We start from the raw sequence: 21,128 nt of genomic DNA, 5'->3' as shown, positions 1-21,128 counted from the left end.
CGCTTGCCTGCTAGGGCTTGGGCTCCATTCTCGAAAAGCGTCCCCTCAGCCGTGAAGATTCTACAAAAGTCTTGGGGGCCCCCGACTCCCGCAGGCTTCCGGTGGGGAGCGGCTGCCATGATTGCTCGCGGAATGACCACGACGGAGCCACGAGATGGTGGTGCTCTCATGCTGATGCCAGCTTCAGTCTGAATGATCCAGAAACAAGGTGGGGCTTTCATCGTTTGGGAAAAAAAAATTTTCTAAACCAATGAAAAGTGTTATTTTTAGGTCATATGACCAAGCCTTCCATCTTTAGGAAACCAAAAGTAAAATGAACCAATGAAAAGTTTTATAAACAAGTCACATGACCTGTTATGCGGCATAGGGCTACAAAAAGCGTAGAAAATCCGTTGGCACGTGAGGCGGCGTCAGTAGCGGACCGATGTGCGAATAGGCCGAAGGCAGCACAACGCGCTGAGATCCGGATGGCACCGAGGTGGTGTCCAGCAAATTGCCGCACTGGTGTGGCCATCCTACAATGCTGCGCCGAAAGACGGCGTGTCCAGCTGAGTTGCGGTCACTGTTGCGGTACAGTGACTCGAACGCGCCGAGATCCGGATGGCACCGAGGTGGTGTCCAGCAAATTGCCGCACTGGTGTGGCCATCCTACAATGCTGCGCCGAAAGATGGCGTGTCCAGCTGAATTGCGGTCACTGTTGCGGTACAGTGACTCGAACGCGCCGAGATCCGGATGGCACCGAGGTGGTGTCCAGCAAATTGCCGCACTGGTGTGGCCATCCTACAATGCTGCGCCGAAAGACGGCGTGTCCAGCTGAATTGCGGTCACTGTTGCGGTACAGTGACTCGAACGCGCCGAGATCCGGATGGCACCGAGGTGGTGTCCAGCAAATTGCCGCACTGGTGTGGCCATCCTACAATGCTGCGCCGAAAGACGGCGTGTCCAGCTGAGTTGCGGTCACTGTTGCGGTACAGTGAGTCGAACGCGCCGAGATCTGGATGGCCCCGATGTTGTGTCCAGCAAGTTGCCGCACTGGTGTGGCCATCCTACAATGCTGCGCCGAAAGTCGGCGTGGGGTGCCCCGTTGGCTTATGAGGTGATGTCAGTAGTGGACCGATGTGTGAATAGGTCGGAACCAGCACAAGGCGCCAAGATCCGAATGGCAAGTCCTGGATGTTGAGTGCCTCAGTTGAGAGTTCTGAGCAGTGCTTGTAAGACTATCTGAAGTTTATTATAAGAATCAGAGTAAGTTGAAGACTGTCTGAAGCTTATTTGCACCTTTTGCAGCTTCACTATTGCCCAAGGTGGTGTCCAGCGGAACTTTTTTCCTTTTCCTTTCTGCTTCTTTTCCTACAATCCGTTTCATCTGAAGACACGACCAGGTCCCTGAATGTGTGTAGGGGGACGCTATTGAGTGAATGAAAATGGCGGCTTGACACAAAGCTGACTCAAGCGTTACTGTTGATGCTATACAGACAAAAATTGGTTTTCAGTTTGTACATTCTTCAGGTTTTTTTTTTCCATCCAAGTCTGATTGAGAGTTTGTAGAAAAATGGCTTCAGATTTTCCACATACTACTCTTCAATATTCTTCCTAAATGTAACAATGTGAAACTCACTAGGAGAACGGCTGTTTCTGTTTCCTTTCAAAATGCTGCCAACAATATTTTCTGAATGGAAGACACCATCTTGTAGCATAAAGGGCGAAAGGGGTTCTGGTCTGGCCGATGGTTGGTGGAGACATTTTGACTATATCTTGGACCTGCCCGGCCTCGCCCAAAATGGCGCCGGTATAAATGGGACTCGTAACTCCTTGCCCGCAAATGTATATCTAGAAAATGTTATTGTAAGTGGCCCTGTCCTATTTTAATTACAAAATGTATGTCCACCGATTCCGCAACTGCTAGACACCTTAGTTCTTGCAACCTAATGGCCCGCTCGTTACGTTCCTCTACAGTGTAAATGTCTCCTCATCATATACGATTTCAGTTTGCTCCGTGGCCGGCCCACGTGGTTATAGGCCCGTATTTGTATACTGACATTTTCACAATAAAGGTTTTTAAAACAAAACACGGTAGTAGTATTTACATTGGTAAAGTTTTTACTTTTAGTCACTGTTTTCGAATCAGTAAAAGGCAAGTGAAATAAAGCAGTCCAATTACATGACGGATAAAGGGTATAATATGTAGGAACGCAGTAAAGATAAATGGTCAAGGGCAGTTGTGTTTTTCATGTCTGCAACATAAAGTGATCGATAAGAATCTGATAATCAGGCGTATCGGCGACTAAGACAGCAGGCCGAATCTCTTTTACTCAACGGTTCCGTCATGGAAGGAAGAAACGCCCTTTTTCTCGAAAAAGGAATATATTTTACTTGCAAGACAGTTGTAAATTTTCCGGGAAAGTACATTAGCCTGGAATATTATAACATATGTTTGAAAAAAAAATATTGTTCGAAAACAATAAAAAGCGTAATTTTTAGGTCATATGACCAAGCTTTTCATCATTAAATTAACAAAAGTAAAATGAACCAATGAAAAGTTTTATTAACAAGTCACATGACCTGTTATGCTTACGTTACGCGCTGCGCGCCGCGCCTCGGATCACTTCCGGCTGCGCTAACGCGGCGTGTCATATAACGCATTACGCGACAACGTAGGTCAAGAATATAGTCAAAATGTCTCCACCAACCAGCGTTCAGAACACAACCCCTTTCAGCAGTCCAAAAAGTTCTGTTAAATGACAACAGAGGGGACAGGCAACAAGAACCATCAGTCAAAGAGGGGAGGGCAAGTTCTTCTCTTCCGGGTCATGTTGGGGCGCTACCGGAACTGATCGAATTGGTAGTCTACAGTGTTTCTGGATGTTTCAGACTAAAGCTGGCGTCAGCATGAGACCACTACCATCTCGTAGCTCCGTCGTGGCCATTCCACGAGCAATCATGGCAGCCGCTCCCCACCAGAAGCCTGCGGGAGTCGGAGGCCCCCAAGACTTTTGTAGAATCTTCACGGCTGAGGGGACGCTTTTCGAGAATGGGACCCAAGCCCTATCAGGGAAGCATCCGAGTTCCAAGGTGTCCCAGGGCCATTTTAGTGGACCAGGCCCAAAACCGAAGAGCCGGCCGCCATTTTGAGAGTCCTGTGGCAGCCGCCTATCGCTGCACTGCAAGAGCGGGAGCAACTCAACTACATGATGAGCGAGACGCTGTAGTCGCAAGAGCGGGCGGTAAACAGCTGAATGGCGGAAGAGGCACAGTGTAGCAAAAGCGGGCGGAATGGCAACTAAAACGGTAAAGGGGCGCCCCACTACAGCTTGTCTTCAGGTCAAACGGATTGTGGGACAAGGTCCAGAATTGAAGAGTCATCAAAAGGCAAAAAGTTCCGCCGGACCCCGGGAGCCGGCCGCCTATGTCGGGGGCGATCTCAGGCTACACCAGTGCTATAAGACTTGGGGAGGGTGTCGGAGCCAAGCGTCTTCTCCGAGTCCATGGCCATCACACCGCCCCTCAGGGGCCTCCGTCAAGCTGTTTAGGAAGCTAACATATCACATTGTTTTCTAATGCAGTCAGGTCCACAAACGACACTCACTTACTTTGAGAATAGTGAAGCTGCAGTAGGTGGAAATAAGCTTCAGACAGTATAACAAGCACTGCTCAGAACTCTTAACTATGGCACCCAACATCCAGAACTTATGCTATTTGAGAATGGCAGTGACATCGAAGCATCTCAGGGACCAAAACCATTAACGTACTTTCACGTATGAAAATCTTACTTGGGGAGGGGGCAGGAGCGAAGCGCCCCCTCCCAGTCAGCGCCACCACACCGTATGTTGAAAATTTGAAGCCATCGTTCTACAAAGTCAACCAAACTTGGATTGAAAAATCTAGAAAAATGTACAAACTGAAAACCAGTTTTGGTCTGCATAGCATCAGTAGCAACGCTTGAGTCAGCTTTGTGTCAAGCCGCCATTTTGATTCAACAAAGCACAGGCATTGAAAAAGGCTCAAATTCAGAACTCTAAACTATGGCACCCAACATCCAGGAGCTTGCCATCCGGATCTTGGAGCCTTGTGCTGCTTTTGATCTATTCACACATCGGTCCACTACTGATATCATCTTATAAACCAACGTTATGTAAATAGTTTTTTAATAAAATGTTTTACCCTGTTTCTTTGCTGGTGTGTTGTCTATATTTTTAATATTTGCATAGGGTTTGTCGTTATTTTGTGCGGGATGGGTGATGGAGCCGAGCTGTCTTGCAGCCCTCATGGTGTGGAGCTCAGTTCATCTCACTATTTTCGTATTTCTCATGAAGGGTTGTTCCTAATATTTCTATTTTAGCAAGGTCAAAAAGAGATCCAATTAGTGGCCTACTGATTTTGCTCGATTACTTTTATTTTTTTTTACACGATTTTTCACTATCTGCAAAGACTAAACAGAGTATTGCGACTTTGTGCTTGTTTGTAAATAGAGAATGATCCAAAGAGAACCAATTCTAAAACAGTAAATGCTTGGACAACAATCAATCAAATGGAGAGACAAGCAGGCACGACGGATTACAACGGGGGCAAAGGCTTGCGTTAACTACCGTTCACTATCTGCAAAGAGAGAGTACTACTAAGACAAAAGAGGGGAGGGGGGGGGGGTGCAGCGTTCAAAGCACATCAGCGTGCATAAATACGAACATTTTTTATCTATCACGTACTTGACATTTTAAAGCTTTTCATATTTGCTATTAAAAAACCAATGAAATTCACAGAAAAAACCATAGGTTATAGTGGATATATAGTTAGGAATTTGCATTTACAAAACCTTGAAAATTCAATGAAAAAACCATTGGTTTTAGGCCATATATAGTTAGGGATTTGCATTTACAAAACCTTATTTTACTCGCATAAAACCATTGAAATTCCATATATAGTTATAAGCGCTAACAATATATCGCGCACCCGCAATCCACTGCTGATGATGTCACATATTACATCATTCATGACATGGTTAGTGACATCACTGATGACATCACTGATGACATCTCAAATGACATCACTGATGACATCACTGATGACAACATGCAGTGACTGTATGTTTCTGTAAAGTTAAAATATCTCTTACATATTGAAGAATGAGTGGATATATAAGTGTCTGGATGAAGGATTTAGTAGGTGCATGACTGACTGTATGAGTGAGTGATTAAATGTGTCTCACTGAGTGCATGGGTTAGTGACTAAACTGTCTTAATTTGTACATCATTATGTCTGTTGTTCTGTAAACTGTTGCATGTGTTGATAAGTAGCTATATGAGTAACTATATGGGTTATTGATTGGTTGCCCAAGTATTTGTATGGGATACTGAGTGTGTGTGTAGGTGGCTGGGAGGTGTATGACTCTGTGCATAGATGTGTGAGCAGTTGATTCACTAGATGTATGGTTTCAAAAGTGCATGTGGAAACAGCTGTATGGGCGGTTGACTGTGTGCATGAGTGCATTGGAGAGTGAATGGATATCTCAGTGCTACATGTCAAAGTAAGTACATATGTAAAACACAGTACATGTGAGAGTTGACATATATAAATAACTGTGCATAAGAGCCAGTGAATGTGTGAGTGGCTGTATGGATCATTGTGAACTTGTATCAGGGATTGTATAATAGAGTAAATATGTGTTAGTATATGTTTGAATAAGTAAATTTTGTATAACTGTATAGTTGAGGAAATGGAGGTGTGATTGATTCTTTGCATGACTGACTAGGTGTGTGAGTAACTCCATGGATGAGTGACAGTCTGTGAGTGTCTGTTTACACTGATTGTATCTAAGGTTATATTAGAGTCTGAAGAGGTTCATCGTATTATCACATGAATGATATCATCAGTGATGTTATCAGTCATGTCAAATGAGATGTTTTCAGTGATGTCATCAGTGATGTCATTTGAGATGTCATCAGTGATGTCATCAGTGATGTCACTAACCATGTCATGAATGATGTAATATGTGACATCATCAGCAGTGGATTGCGGGTGCGCGATATATAGTTAGCGCTTATAACTATATATGGAATTTCAATGGTTTTATGCGAGTAAAATAAGGTTTTGTAAATGCAAATCCCTAACTATATATGGCCTAAAACCAATGGTTTTTTCATTGAATATATATATATATATATATAACGCTCCAAATCCCTCCAACTCACGGAAAGAACAAGACAGCACTCGAGGTGAAGATTTCCAACGCGCTAGATTTTATTTAGCGGGGGGGTGCACACAGACGCGTTTCGGCGGTCTGCCTTCGTCAGTGTGTGATGCACTTTGTTTGCTTCCGACATAGTTATAAACAAATCATAATCACACCCACTTTCAGTTAGGCTTGGACATAAACAAGGGGACTTGCACCTCGCATGGAATAGGTGCGGCCATCTTGTAGTGTGTATGGTATATGTAACACGAATGGCAATATGCATAGGATATTATAATGTGGTTAAGCCCACAGATGGGCATACGCATTATTCCATGCGTGGCGTGTCAAAATAAAACATATAAATATATATATGTTTTAAATTTTAACATATATTATGCACTTTATTGATGATTAGTACTTACTCTGTCTTCAGTGTCTATGCCATGTGACCTACGAATGTGTATGCACGGGCACTTTAATTATGGGTTTTTTATGTTCACACGTTGTCATGTGATCAAGGCTCCTTGGAGCCGAAACGTTATGGCGACTGGAATTGCATGAATAAAATAATTGCATTCTGAAACTTTGGTCCGTGTCCGTACCTTTTGTGCTGAGGACGACGAGTGAAGCACAGGACTGACGGATTTATCTATATATATATATCTATATCTCTCTCTCTCTCTCTCTCTCTCTCTCTCTCTCTATTTATATATATATATTCACTTAAAAAACCATAGGTTTCACAACAGTTATAGTTAGCTGGACATTTTACTCATACAAAACCATTGAAATTCCCCCGTTATAGTTAGTTGTACTCACTATAACTCGTGCGCCCGCAATCCACTGCTGATGATGTCACATATTACATCATTCATGACATGGTCAGTGACATCATTGATGACATCACTGATGACATCACTGATGACATCATCCAGTGAATGTGGTTTGCTTTGATATTTAAATATGCATTATAAATACACTAGTTTTGCATTGAAGAATGAGTGGATATATAAATATAAATGTGTGGATGGTGGATTTAGTAACAGTGTCATTGATTGTTTCCTTGACTAATTTGTAGAGTCTTACTATATATAATGTGTGGTTACTTTGAATTTCAAAGGTTTTTTAAATGCTAATTCCTAACTATAACGAGTGTGAAACCTATGGGGCCTTATTTACGAGCCCCTTGCGCCTCCGGAACATCACTTTTTTTGATGTTCTGGTGGCGCAGAAGACTGAGTGATATTTATCAGGCAGGACTAAGCCACTTTTTGTGGCGTAATCCTGCTGATAAATATCAGTCCCTTTAACGCAGTGTCCTGCGTTAAAGGGGTGCGCAATTGGTGTTTCTGGGGGCGTTCCCAGCAGCATCCATGGACTTGAGCAATTTATAGCATCCTCAAAGTCAGTCTTTTTAAAATTCCAAAGTATAGGACATGATAATCCAAATCCAAATGTTTTTTAAATTAAATGTTTTAAGAGTTACCACTTTATTCCAATCAAGATGGCTTCAGGTGTGCCATAACTTTGTAATAAGTAGGATTGTTAGCGCTCTAGTTGTTCTTTAGAGCACTCTGGGAAGCTGCAGTAGAACACAAAGGAATCAACTGACAGTCTCTGTCCTTGTTGGATGTACATGTTTTACTGAGAATGTCAGACTTCATTCTCACATGACTGAGAAAGATGATGTGAATTTACAGAAAATATGCTTTCAGTTTAGCTTATAGATCCCCTTCCAAACCACTGTGGGAAAAGCATGAGACGATAGTTTTCTTTCAAACATGATTCATGATATCCCAGCAGAAGGCTTTTTCACATGGTAAAATCACCTTAGAACACACCATAATTCCTAAAATGAGTATGGTACCATCAACAAATGATTTATAATGTAACTTATGTCCTAAAACCTATTAACTGCAATGCTTTTCGATGAGGTGCTATCATGTATATTGGTCCCAAGATGGCTGCCAACACTTTTTGGATGAAGTGCTGACAGCCAATCAGATCTCACGATGAGATGTGTGGCTATGCTCCGCCCAGCTATATATATTATTTTTCTTTTGATTTTCTCAGGAACTACTGGAGGGATTTACAACATTTAACCAAAAGCGTGAGCTGCGTACCCGACCCTACCATTTTCCCAAATTTGGTGTAATTCCGTTCAGCGGTTCGGGCTGTAGCCGTGTCTAATCGTCCTATGGAAATTAACATGGGGAAAATGCGTTTTGCGACCCCCCTTTTTTCATGGCCCCTGCTTGATGAATCACCCCCAAACTTTCAGGATAGGAGCAGACCGGAGCCCCCCATAGGTTTTGAAAATTTCGTGAATATTCGTCAATCGGCGCCAAAGATATTGGGAATAGAATATTGCAGGTTTCCTATGGAAAATAGGTCCTAATATATATATTACCTACTGGCGGTCGCCAGTAGGTATATATAGTTAGGATTCTTTCTCTATGGGACTTTTGAAAATTCTATGTCTAATAACTTTGGCGTTTGTGGACGGAATCGGCTGAAATTTTCAGGAAAATGGCACATTTTGTTTTTGAGCAGCCCCTGAAAATTTGGGGGGGTTTCATCAAGGGGGGCCGAGTAAAAAGGGGGGTCCCAAAACGCGTTTTTCCCATTCATTTTTCCATAGGGCGTTTGGCCTCACTTTTAGCTCGAACGGCTGAATGGATTTGCACGAAACTTGGCAAAATTGTAGGGACTGTAAGCCCAATGTGCCTTTGCTGGGTCTCAATATATGCGCTCCAGTGGATTTTGAGAAATGAACGTTTTAAAAAACAGATATATCTGTGACAGCGTCCCGGGTAGCGCTCCGGTTCGCGTACTTTTCGCGTAACAGAACTTTGCGAAGCGAAGCTGATTGGCTCTCCGGTGTCTGTCAACATTCTAAACAGTCCGGAGCGGCTGCCATCTTGTCTCTCGGTAGGATCGAGAGAAAAGAGGAGGCCAAAACGAAGGGGCAAATGACCATAAGGGGGCATAGTAGATCCTCCCTGACCCCCTAGGTTTGATGTGGAGGCTTTAAAAGGGCCCCGCGGGGCAAAAAAAAAGAAAAATTGTTTTTTTGCGTGGGGTGCGCCCGGTACGTGCACGGGAAAGCGGTCCGGGGAGCGTACTATAAGGAAACAAGAATGATAGACTTTTTAAATATTGTATGTTTATTGATTGTTCGTTTTGTTGTTTTTTTTCGTTTTTTTTATTTACGTAGCAACATGTAGGTACCAATGCAGAGTCTAAAAATAAATAAACGCCGTCTCCTTTGTAGATATCTTGCAAGTTGTTTCAGAAGTTATTGTGGTATATGGAATTCATACCATAGTCTGTCTGGAAAGCCGAAACAATATGGAGGCAGGAGATGATAAAGAGATGTTAAATACACATTGGAGATAATATAGTTAGAGAAAGGAAGTAACTATGAGCAAACTTACTATGTAACACAAAAAAGTTGTACAGTATATTTTAAGTCTCACTTTATATTACATCTATTTTTGGTACTATTTCATAATTGACATATAAAAAAGAATAATATCTCAAACAATTTTAAATTTTAAAATTTAAATTTATTGTTCAGATTTTTCAAAATCTAAAAGAATTTGTAACATCAGTTCAGCAGGTATGTCCTACTTTTCATTCCATGATTCATATTCTTCTACACATTCAATTAATTCTTCGTCTAATGTGTCATCCAAAAAGTCATTTTCATCCTTTTCTTCATTTGGATTGTTTTCAATATTTATTTGAAAGGAAATATTATTTTCTTTCTGTTGTGCTTCCATTTTCTTGCTGTAAACTGTATAAAAAATAAAAATGTATCAGTAGAGATAGGTTACTGTTGGGTTAAAGTTTAGGCAGGTACTTGTGAGTTTTTAACAGTGAAGTTATCTTTGGGCACTGTATGGATTCAGGCAGGAAGTAGAACTATTACAAAGTGCCTGTGATGAAGACTAAGTAAATTCATAATTATACCATAGAAGCCTAACTCAATCCATAATTATAACAGAGAAGCCTATCTCAATCTCTAACTCTTACAGAGGGACAGTATATAACTATCTGAAAACGTTTTCACAAATTACCATAACATAGTTCTCATTTCAAATTTTTAAAATAACTTCTTACCTTTCAAAAAGAAGTTTAATTTGTCAGTGAAAATGCTCTTGAAATGTACTTCAGGAAGTAGTAGTCAGATGTTGAGAAAGCACGGAGCAAAGATGGTGACAGCGTGAGCGCTGCGCTGTCTGGCTGCGCACACCAGTCACGCAGGCAGAACTGATCGGCTAGCTGCCCTGCGTCAAAATGCTCGGTAACGGTGCACGGCAACACTTCTCTCCGAGGTGGAGACAGCGATGGCCTGACTCGTGGTCTGCGGCGAAAAGGTGCAGACTACACAGTACAGCAACAACAGAGAGCGAGGGGGCGAGCTCTCTTCAGGCGCACTCGGAGCTTCTTTGCCTTCTCTCTCTTGCCTACGCCGTTTGTCTTTATCAGGGCGGAGCAGTAACGGGAGCGAGCCCTGGTGGATGCACTCTTGCCTCCCCTTCGCAGTTCTCAACTTGGAGAGAGGCACTCGGCGGAAAGTTAATTTTCCTGACATTAATCATCCTGACCCGGCGGTTCACTGGGAGAGGGAAATCACAGAAATCAGTGACAGGAAATAAAGAAGCTTCAATCTCCACGTTTTTCCTTTACCCAGTCATGAGTGTTCGTGGAGCTAAGGAGGTGGGTTATCTCAGAGATTGTACTTCCCAATAATTCTTCTATCACTCTCTGCTCAGTATATGGAAGTAACCTCGACGAACCCGGGGTTATCAATCTAGTATCTGGGGAGTTAGCACATTGGCCCACCCCTATAGTTCTCTGTGGGGATCTTAATATCCACCTACCTAGCAATTGGGCTTCAAACTCAACACAAAAATATAAAGGCAGGAAACCCAAAGTTTGTCAAGCTCTGAACAACCTCATGCAGACCCACGGCCTAATTGATGGGTGGGCTAACAAAAATCCCACCCAGCCCGCATATACGTTTTATTCGGCCCCACACAAAACCCTAGCCAGACTAGACTACTTTCTTATTTCCGCCTCATTAATGAACAATTTCACAATTGAAATAGCACCCCGTTTTTTATCCGACCACAATCCACTTATAGTCACGCTAAAAGGGGTATTACCACAGAAGGAACCCATAAAGTGGAGCTTTGAGAAAGCACTACTACAGGATAATAGCTATGTAGTTCATATGCAGGGTTGGATCCAGGAATTCCTGGAAATCAACAACGGCACTGCCTCTCAAATGACAGTGTGGGATACTCTAAAGGCGGGGATCAGAGGTGAGACCCTGAGATTTTCTTTTCAGCAAAACTTTATGGAAAGAAAACGTATTAGCGAGCTACAGGACAAACTAAGGAACATTGAGATTAAACTAACGCAATCAATACATGCAGGATTGGATTGTCAATCTATTCAAGAGGAAGCAATACTTGCCAAGGCAGAAATAGGCAGTGTTTACATGGAAAAAATCGCAGCCAAGTGGGCTGCCACTAGGGTAAAAAGCTACGAGTGCAGTGATAGTATTGGGCACCATCTTGCTGTTAGGACAAGACAGCAGGTATCTAACAGCGAAATACACGCAATTAAACTCCCCTCTGGCGCTGAAACTACAGACCCTTCTCTTATCCGGAAGGGATTTCAGGAATATTATTCTAAACTATATACTGAGGAAATCTGCTCCGGGGGAGATACCCTAGACAGCGAAATCTCTAGTTATCTTAGCGAGTGCGAATTGAGGCAACTCAACCCCATGGTTAGTGAGTCCTTAGACCGAACTCCTACCTGGGAGGAAATCCAGGAAGCTCTCACAAGGTTACCAGATGGGAAAGCCCCTGGTCCAGACGGCATCCCCACAGAATTTTTTTAAATCTTTGCTCCACAAATTAAAACAATATTTTCGGACATAATATCATCCATCTTCAATGGGGCTCTTCCACCGGACTCATGGGCTCATGCCAGGATTTCTATCTTTCTAAAGAAAGATAAATCCCCTTTGGACATGAGTTCTTATAGGCCCATTACCCTCATCAATAGCGACTCCAAAATTTTTTCCAAAGTAAAAGCCTCTAGGATTTCTCAAATAGTGGAATCTCTAGTATCTGATTGGCAACACGGGTTCATTCCCAAGAAAGGAACTACCGAACACGTTAGAAGAGTGATCACTCTATTTGACGCCGCACAGGTCGCTGGAGACCCAATGTCACTCATTTTACTCGACGCCGAAAAGGCTTTCGATCGAGTGTCCTGGCGATATCTGTGGAAAGTTATGAGCAAGATGGGGTTCGGAAATAAAATTATTCGGGCAATACAGGCACTCTATAATAAACCAAGGGCTAGCGTCCCCATAAACGGACTACTTACAGACTCTTTTAACATATCTCGAGGGACGAGACAGGGTTGTCCCTGCTCCCCCTTGCTGTTTGCTCTATACCTGGACCCCTTTATCAAACAGATAGAAAAAAACGAGAGCATATCTCCGGTATGCTATCATCAAAATTGCTGTAAAATTTTGGCATATGCCGACGATCTTGCCATCACCTCCACAGATCCCGCCAGCTCTATTCAGGCTTTAGAACTCGAGGCTCAGAAATTTGGCAAATTAGCAGGATATGCCCTCAATAAAAATAAAACAATGATTTTGGTAAACTCGAAAATCACATGGACTGATGAACGGGTGGTACCCAATGCTAAATACCTAGGGGTCCAAATTTCACCTAAACTGGAGAACATTGTAGCAGAGAACCTAATACCCCTCGCAGCCCAAACAAGGAAAGCCTTACAACAAATAGACAACTTGCATTTAACGCTAGTGGGAAGATGCAACGTTATTAAAATGACGTATTTCCCTAAACTACTGTACTTTTTCCGTAGTATACCCCTAGAATTCACCAAAAATCACCTACTTAAATTCCAACAAATTTTCACTCAATTCATCTGGGCATACGCTCAACCCAGACGCGCCCTTAAACATCTTACTTTGTCGAAAGAAAGAGGTGGCTGGGCCCTCCCAACATCATCCTCTATTACTGGGCATCAGTCGCGCAGTATAGCTCAGAGCTGGTTATGGAACCTACTCTCTCTACAGTTGGTCTGCCCTCACCCTTCCAGATCTTACTGGGGGATCAACATTGGGGGTGCTTACTTCGAGAAACAACTTACGGCTACTACAACCGGGTCAAATTTAAGACCTTATTAAACTCCTTCAAAGTATTCCGTAACGTCCGAAGAATATATGGGATAGGCAGATTTAATTTCTACTCACCCATACTTAACAATAATTATTTACCAGCTATCTTTGACACATCATACTTTTCAGAGTGGTACCGGGCTGGAATAGTTAAACTTGGGGACCTGATTACCACCGAGGGAATCAAACCTTTTGCAAACTTACAAGCCAAATTCAACCTGAGAAACCAAGACTCCTTCAAATACTTGTCTATCCACGCCTTTCTTTCCAATAAAGTCGGAGGAGCCTCGGGTTTGAATTTTTAAACACACTTCGAAACACTTCCACCCCCCGCATTGGTTCTCTGTATAATATACTCAATAGACAAACCCCCGATGACCTAGAGGCTATTGCTGCAAAATGGCACCTCAAACTTAATTCATCAGAAAGTATCTTTTACAACTCCCTCGCATTATCACAACAGATTTTAATATCTGCCAAGCTGCAAGCACAACACTTTAAAACTATCTTCTTTTTATACATGACACCCAGTAGGATTATCAAATGGGGGACTGGTAAAGGAACATTATGCCCACGCTGCTCTGAAATTGGGGCTGACTCAGTACATATCTTTGCGACTTGTCTAACTATAGCTCCGACACTACTTAAAATACAAAACACACTTAGCGAAATAATGAAACACCCAATCTCCTTAAACCCCACAATTATTCTTCTTGGTACACAATCCGACTCACCAAGAATAAAGGAAGAAGGGCTGGTATTTATCGCCATGGCAATTTGGAGACTATGTATCTCCTCAAGCTGGCTAGACGCAGACTCACCCTCCCACGCGCAATGGCTGGCTAGGCTGGCTGCCACTTTCCCCCTAGAAAAAGCCGTCTATGCCAGGAAAGGAAGAAGGAAAAAGAAGATAGGGTTGGAAATATGGGAAAGATTCTCCTCCTGGACAGAGCAACGGGGGCAATTAGGCTCAGTAAATCTATAGGAGAATGTTACATGTAAAATATGTTTGAAACTCGCATGGCTCTTTTCCTCTCCTTAATTCTTTAATTTTTCACCTCCTTTCTGCGGTCAACAATTACTTTCATACTTTATCTTGTACATATATAACATGATGTTTGTTGTTTTTTTTTTGTTTGTTTTTTGACTTTTAAAATTTTTGATTGTCATTAACTGGGGAATAATTAGCACCAAGGAATACCGGGCTCCCAGGGGTGGGTGGGGGGGGGGGCGACATTTAAAATGAAAAGCTTCCTGATGTTAAGATTATGTGTAACTGCAAAATAAAAAAATATTTAAAAAAAAAAAAAGGAAGTAGTAGTCAAAATGGCTGTGTTTCTCTCTCTTTCTTTATATATATTCAGGTAATAATCAATCAAATGTTAGGTTAAAAAAGTAGAAAATGAAAGTAACATTTTAATTGGTTGTCAATTCCAACACTTCATATGTGTTTTGTGAAGTAATTTACCTCAGGGAATTTAGAGAGGTCTACATGCTAAATGGCTAAATGGAATTCCAACCAAATTTGTGAAAATGGTAGGGATTGGTATGTAGTAAGAGCTAATGTATAATTAGTGAAAGTGTCTCCAGTGGTTTTTCTATAAATTACTTTCCCACCTTTTTTGAGCGAGTGCTTGTCAGTGCGTGTCCCGGTACGCGAACCTGCAGCGTTACGGGAGTCCTCCATTTTGTGTTTCGGTAGAATTGAGATACAAGATGGAGGGTAAATAATGTTCAGAATGGGTAGAAGGGGGCACGGTAGACGTATCCTGACCCCCTAGGTTTTCTGAGGGTGGCTGAGGAGGCTCATATATGTCTAAAAAAGAATTAGAATTTTTTGCGCTGTTAGCTGCCCGTACGCGAACCGGGTAGCGAACCGGGAAGCGAACATAAGTGAAAATTAGTGAAAAAAGGTACATTCGGAATTTCAAAAGAGTAATTAAAGTTAAGGTAGCTCTGAAAAGAGCTTTTGGGTTTTGTGTAAGTTCTAGGTACTTATAAGTAGGTACCAATACACAGTCTTACATTTTGTATGAAAACTCTGTTCCCCTCATCTGAGAAGTGTACACCATCTCCTCTGTAGATATCTTGCATGTAATAACACAAGTTATTGTTGTAGATGGAGCCCATTCCATGGTCTCTCATGTAAGCTGAAACAGACTTATTGACATGCTTCCTCGATTTCTCAATTTGTGGACAAAATTGATTGGACCACGTCCATTTTTGTCTTTGGCATATATTGGAATATACCAAGGCAGTTTGAGGAAAAAGTGCCATCAATTGCTCAAAGGTGTCTTTTAAGAGCATTTCCAGACCTACCCCAGTCAAAGTGCCCAAATCATTTCCTCCACAGTGCACTATTATGAGGTTAGGGTTTGGCAAATGTAAAAAGGTTTTCACCAATGGTATCAATTGGTGACATTTCAATCCTCTTTGGCCAATCCATTTGATTTCCACATTTTGTAAATTGAGGTTGTGTAAATTTCTGTTATCAGCATACCTGTGAGCCCAGTGGATGTAGCTATGTCCTAGAATCCAGACAGAAAACATGGCGAGAGGAGGTTCTGCTGCAGTCAGATGAAGTATGGGAATGAAATGGCAGTTGAAACAGTGGAGTTTGTAAAGAAAAAAAACTGTGGAGTTTGAGTGCTAATGATTCATTAGCAGTGATTGGTGGATTTCCATTGCTGAAAACAGAAAGTTAGGGTGCATGGATGTGTTCTTTGAAAGATATAATTTGAATGGTTAATAAAAAATGATGTTATGAAAGATTGCCGTGGATTAGCAGGTGTACTGAGAGTTCAGAGTTCATTTGAAACATTGTTGTGTGAACTTGTAAACATGAGAGGTCTGGCAGGCGGTAGTTGCTATGGAAAAAGGGCAGAAAGGGCAGAGGGGGGAAGGGTGTTGATTTGAAAATAGTGAGGGAAGAGTTTTGATTGGCTGACATGAGAGATATGTGTGATGAATGGATTGGTGACGTTACAACGCAGGCTATTACAACGCCTGCTGTTACAACGCGGTTTTTACATCGCATACCATTACAACGCATAGTGCTTTTAAGCGCTGGATAGTGAATTATTTAATTTACTATTCCAACTCCAGTCCCCGTGGATAGTAGGGAAGGTGTTGGATAGTAAATTAAATATATTCCCTATCCTAGAGCGCCCCCCAGCGCAATGCGTTGTAATGGTTTGCGTTGTAATGGTTGCATTGTAATGGTAGTGCATTGTAATGAATGCGTTGTAAGTGATGTTTCCCGTGATCAATATCAGCATTTCAGTGCCTTTGTTGGTTCCAGCCTCTGGAGTGCATACCTTTTGTTCTGCTAAAGAAAAATTGGTGTGTTTCTGAGACTGTTTTGAAATTCAAAAAGCATTTGTTAAGGTGAGTTATCGTTTCTTTATTTTAGATAGAGACTAGTATGCTTTTTTGAGAAAATAAGAAAGCCAGCTGTGCATTTAAAATGATGTTTTGAGTCAAGTGTTTGCATTATGTTTTCAAAGAAGATTTTGCATTCTTTTACCAATTGTAATTGCAGATAATGTAAAGTATTAGTACTGACAAGGTGTGGTTGTACATAGGAGCTGTGCTGTGTTTTCAAATTATGATCAGAAAATCGTTTTTACGAGACTTCCATGTATGTAGGACTCTAACCCGACTCCAATGAGCGAAGTGATGAGATGATACAGAATTTTCAGGATGAAATGTGTTTTGTTCTTGACACAATGAAAGCTGAGACCAATGATAGCTATCACATCATCCTCAAATAGTGGAGTTGACGATGAACTCTGCTTTCTATTCCTTGCAATGAAGATTGATCACCTGTTCCAAAAAAGCCAGAGTGCAACTCGGGACTATAGGTTCAAGGGTGAAACCTTAAAAGAACAATCCTTTTTATTCTTGCGTTGGCTTGTTTGCCCAATGAAACACACAGTGGCTTCTCTGGCATGCAGGCTGAAACATGACATGCAACTTTAAATCTAGTAGCATCTCCATTTCTGCACAAAACAAACGTCCAGAATTTCACTGTCTTCTTGGGGGATGGATTCCCTTGCTAAAGCCAGAATGGTCCAGTTGTCACAGAATAGATGCTTGAGGTGTGCTTTTGATACTGAAACTTGTAAGAGATTTTTATAGACCTGTCTGGACTGCATCACAGAAACGTAACAGCTCCTCATTTTAACGTTATCCATAGTACTCATTCTCGGATTGAAATGACAAATGATTTCCCTCGCGACTGTCCTTTGAGTTTGAGGCTCAAAGGAAACCAAGGTACCTCGGCCCCTGTGTTTAGCACATGCTCCAGAGTTTTTCATTTTGTTTAGTTGTTTTCAATCCTCAAAGGCCTTCCAAAGCTACATTCTGCCCCATGTTTTTCCACTGTGTGTTTTATCAGTGTGAAGTTGAGGATGATTCTGTTAGCTAGACTCCTTTCTCTTGTGGCAAAGCCTAGTCCCTGCTCATGGAGCTTCCTCTTCCCACCCCCTTTTTTATCAAATATTTTTCTGTGTACCATTTTTGTACTCCTTTATGTTTTAAACATTAGTAGGTGTACTTCTTTCTGTGTCCATACCTAGAGAGCGGCATCTGAAATCGGTGTGTGCCAGAGTATTATTAATTTTATTCAAATGTTTTTTATGCTAAGTTGTTTTTTTATATAATCTTTCTGCTCCATATTTGTTTTATAGAAACCATATCTGTTCCACTGTCTGGGACGTTTTATGTTCTTTGCCTAAAAACAAAATGTGACCGTATTTTTTTTAAATTCATTTTTCTTTCATTAAGGCTCCCATTGTAGTTCTACTTCTTGGGAGATAGTGAATAATTATATTTTGACGATGATGGTCTTTTAATTGGTTCAAATTTAGGGTGATAGATGTAAGAAGTACCTGTGATTTCTTGATTATACGAAGACTTAATAAATCGAACATGCCAAAATGTAAAAAAAAAAAAAAAAAAAAAGAAAATCGTTTTTAAGGAAAAGGAATGCTCTTAAAAATTATGAGAATTTATTTACTTGCGATGTGACTCCTGCAATGCGTCGCTTTTGCCGAACAGATGCATGATGCATCTGTGTTGTTATTGCCCCATGCTGCTCTACAGTGTACATGTTAAAAGTGATGCATAAGTGGTGCAAGGGCCTTGTAAATACACCCCTATGTGTGCTTAGCCATTTCAAGTCACTTCCCCCTGGTTCAAGGGCCTTGTAAATACGTCCCCATGTGTGTTTGGTCATTTGTAGTCACTTTCCTCGTGGTGAAAGGTCCTTGTAAATACGCCCCCATGTGTGCTTGGTAAATTTTGATTTTGATTGTTTGAGTTACATAGCCATGTTAAAAGTGATTGAAAAAAAGGTGCAAGGACCTTAAAAAAAACGTTTTCATGTGTATTAGGGCATTTTAAGTCAGTTCCTCATGAATGTAGGTATATAATTGTTTTACATAAAAGGTTTAAAAACGTTTTTTGAAATCAATTAGGTTTCTTGATATGTACTGCTAGTGTTTCATAGGTTGTTTGGGGCATATTTACAAGGCCTTTGAGTCCCTTTGATGTAATTTTATCAATTTTAATTTAAGACATTTCCCCTGGAACGAGGTCCTTGTAAATACGCTTCCATGTGTGCTTGGGTAATTTAAGTGTTGATAGGGTGTGCTTCTACATAGGACGTAGAGTACATCTGCACAATGAGATAAGTACGCTGAAGAAATACAGGTGATGTGATTGTTAAATGTGCAAAAATATTTGCACGTTTTTCAATTATATCACTTGTGTTTCTTAACATTACGAATCACATTGTGCAGATGAGGTTTAGGCGTGTTCAGGGAGATAGAGGAGGTCTGGCCTTTGTTCAAGAGTGCAGTGGACATGATTCACTTCATTGGTAGGCCTGTAAATGTATTATCACCTCTGTACTCTTCAACAAGCCTAAATTTCATCTGCAACCCTGAGTAGGCCTCACCTCAAACAAACTTCTAGATAGTCCACACCTTATCGTCATCCTGAATCAATCATTTAAAGTGTTAGGGGCAGATCATGATGGCTGTGCGCCTATTTTGTGCTGCTGTTGTGTCACTTTTATAATGCAGGAGAGATTTTCAAGATGCACCATGTTGCAAGATAGCAGCCGCGGGTCATGGAGGGAGTTACGGTGGGGCAGGGAGGTGGGGAGGGGGAGGGGCAGAATGGAGGGACCTAAACACTGGCATATGGATTATTACAGGTAAGTACACAATTTAATGTGCGTCAAGTTTCATGTGGGCTTTTTGTTGCAGGGTGGGCAGTCATTTGCATGAAAGCCCTGTAAAACTATCACAGTAAAATTAAGAAGATTTCACTGAATCATCTTTATGGCATTGCTGAATCAAATCCTTACTGTTATTGATTTACTGTTTGGTAATAGTGGTTAATAACATTTTTTATTATATTTTACCACAGATTCAACTGCAGATTATTTAGAAATTAGACAATGCCGTCTAAGGATAGAATCCGAAAGGCTACGAAACGTCAAAGACAGCAGATTACTAAATGCTTGCAGCAGTCCTCTACATTAAAATCACGTCAACGCACGAAGAAAGCTCCGGGTAAGAGAACGAAATCATTCCTTAGAAACATTTGTAGAAACAAAAGTATAACTACAGAACAAGTTTTAGTCCAGAAAAAGAGAGCCAATTTAAATGGAAAGGAAAGGCCCGTTTCTGCTAGAGCAGGAAATAACTCTGTGCATGGCAGTAGAAGGGACAATACATTCAGGGACATTCGTAGGCGAATGTTCCGCAACAGGTTAATTGTCAATTTGCTAAAACAATTTAAGAAAGGCCAACAGAAAGTGGCATTTTTTAAGAAAAAGAAAAATGTAGAGAAAATTATTGATCAGGCTTTCGAAATTAAGCGAAAGTTATTTATTTTGGTAATTAATAGAATTAGGAAACTAAACAAGGTAATTTATGTTTTCAAATCAAATAGTAGATGGAAGAAAGTAGTTAATCGAAGTAATTTTTGTGAAGTTTTCTCAGGAGAATGGATGCATAGTTCAAATAGTGAGGCATTTTTTAATGAGGAGAGTTATTTTCAGGACAATGATTTGGTGCATGCAGTTGACAGCAATGGTCGAGCATATGAGGTAAAAGATGGTCGTCCGGTTAAAAAAGAAAAACTTGTGTCTGCAGATGCAGAAGAGGTGTTAAGTGATGAGGTTTTAGGGAGACATCCTAAGGGACCAGTGTACACCTGGAAGTGTAGTTCTGTTTGCAGTGTGCGACAGGATTCCATCAATTTGCTTTGTGAATTTGTACGGACATTTAATAAGAAAAGTTTAAAACAAAAAATAAAGTTGTTGCAAGAATTAGATCCTTGTAGAGTGAGACAAGTGACAGGTTTGCATGGTCATTCACTGGCTTGTCTTTCCAGGAGAGTATGCCAGAGTGTTTCTCATCATTTCAGGATGCTAGCAGTGCATCATAATAAAATGAGGAAATTAGTTAGAATGTTGTATTATGCTAAGAGTCCAGCAATTATGCTTAAACAATTAAGCAGTGCTCTTTTGCATGGTTCTGAAGTAGATGTGAAGAATATTTGTCAAGAAATTGAGTTCTGTTACTTTGCTGGTAAAGAGAACAATGTTGAAATTGACCCCCTAGAAGAAGGTAATGTGGAAGAGAGTGTACAGATTTTCAGTAAATATAAGTTTCACAAGGAAATTTCCAAGTTTATGGTGA

Source organism: Lissotriton vulgaris, chromosome 7, assembly GCF_964263255.1.
Source record: "Lissotriton vulgaris chromosome 7, aLisVul1.2, whole genome shotgun sequence".
Taxonomy (NCBI): domain Eukaryota; kingdom Metazoa; phylum Chordata; class Amphibia; order Caudata; family Salamandridae; genus Lissotriton; species Lissotriton vulgaris.
This window is presented reverse-complemented; position numbering follows the sequence as displayed.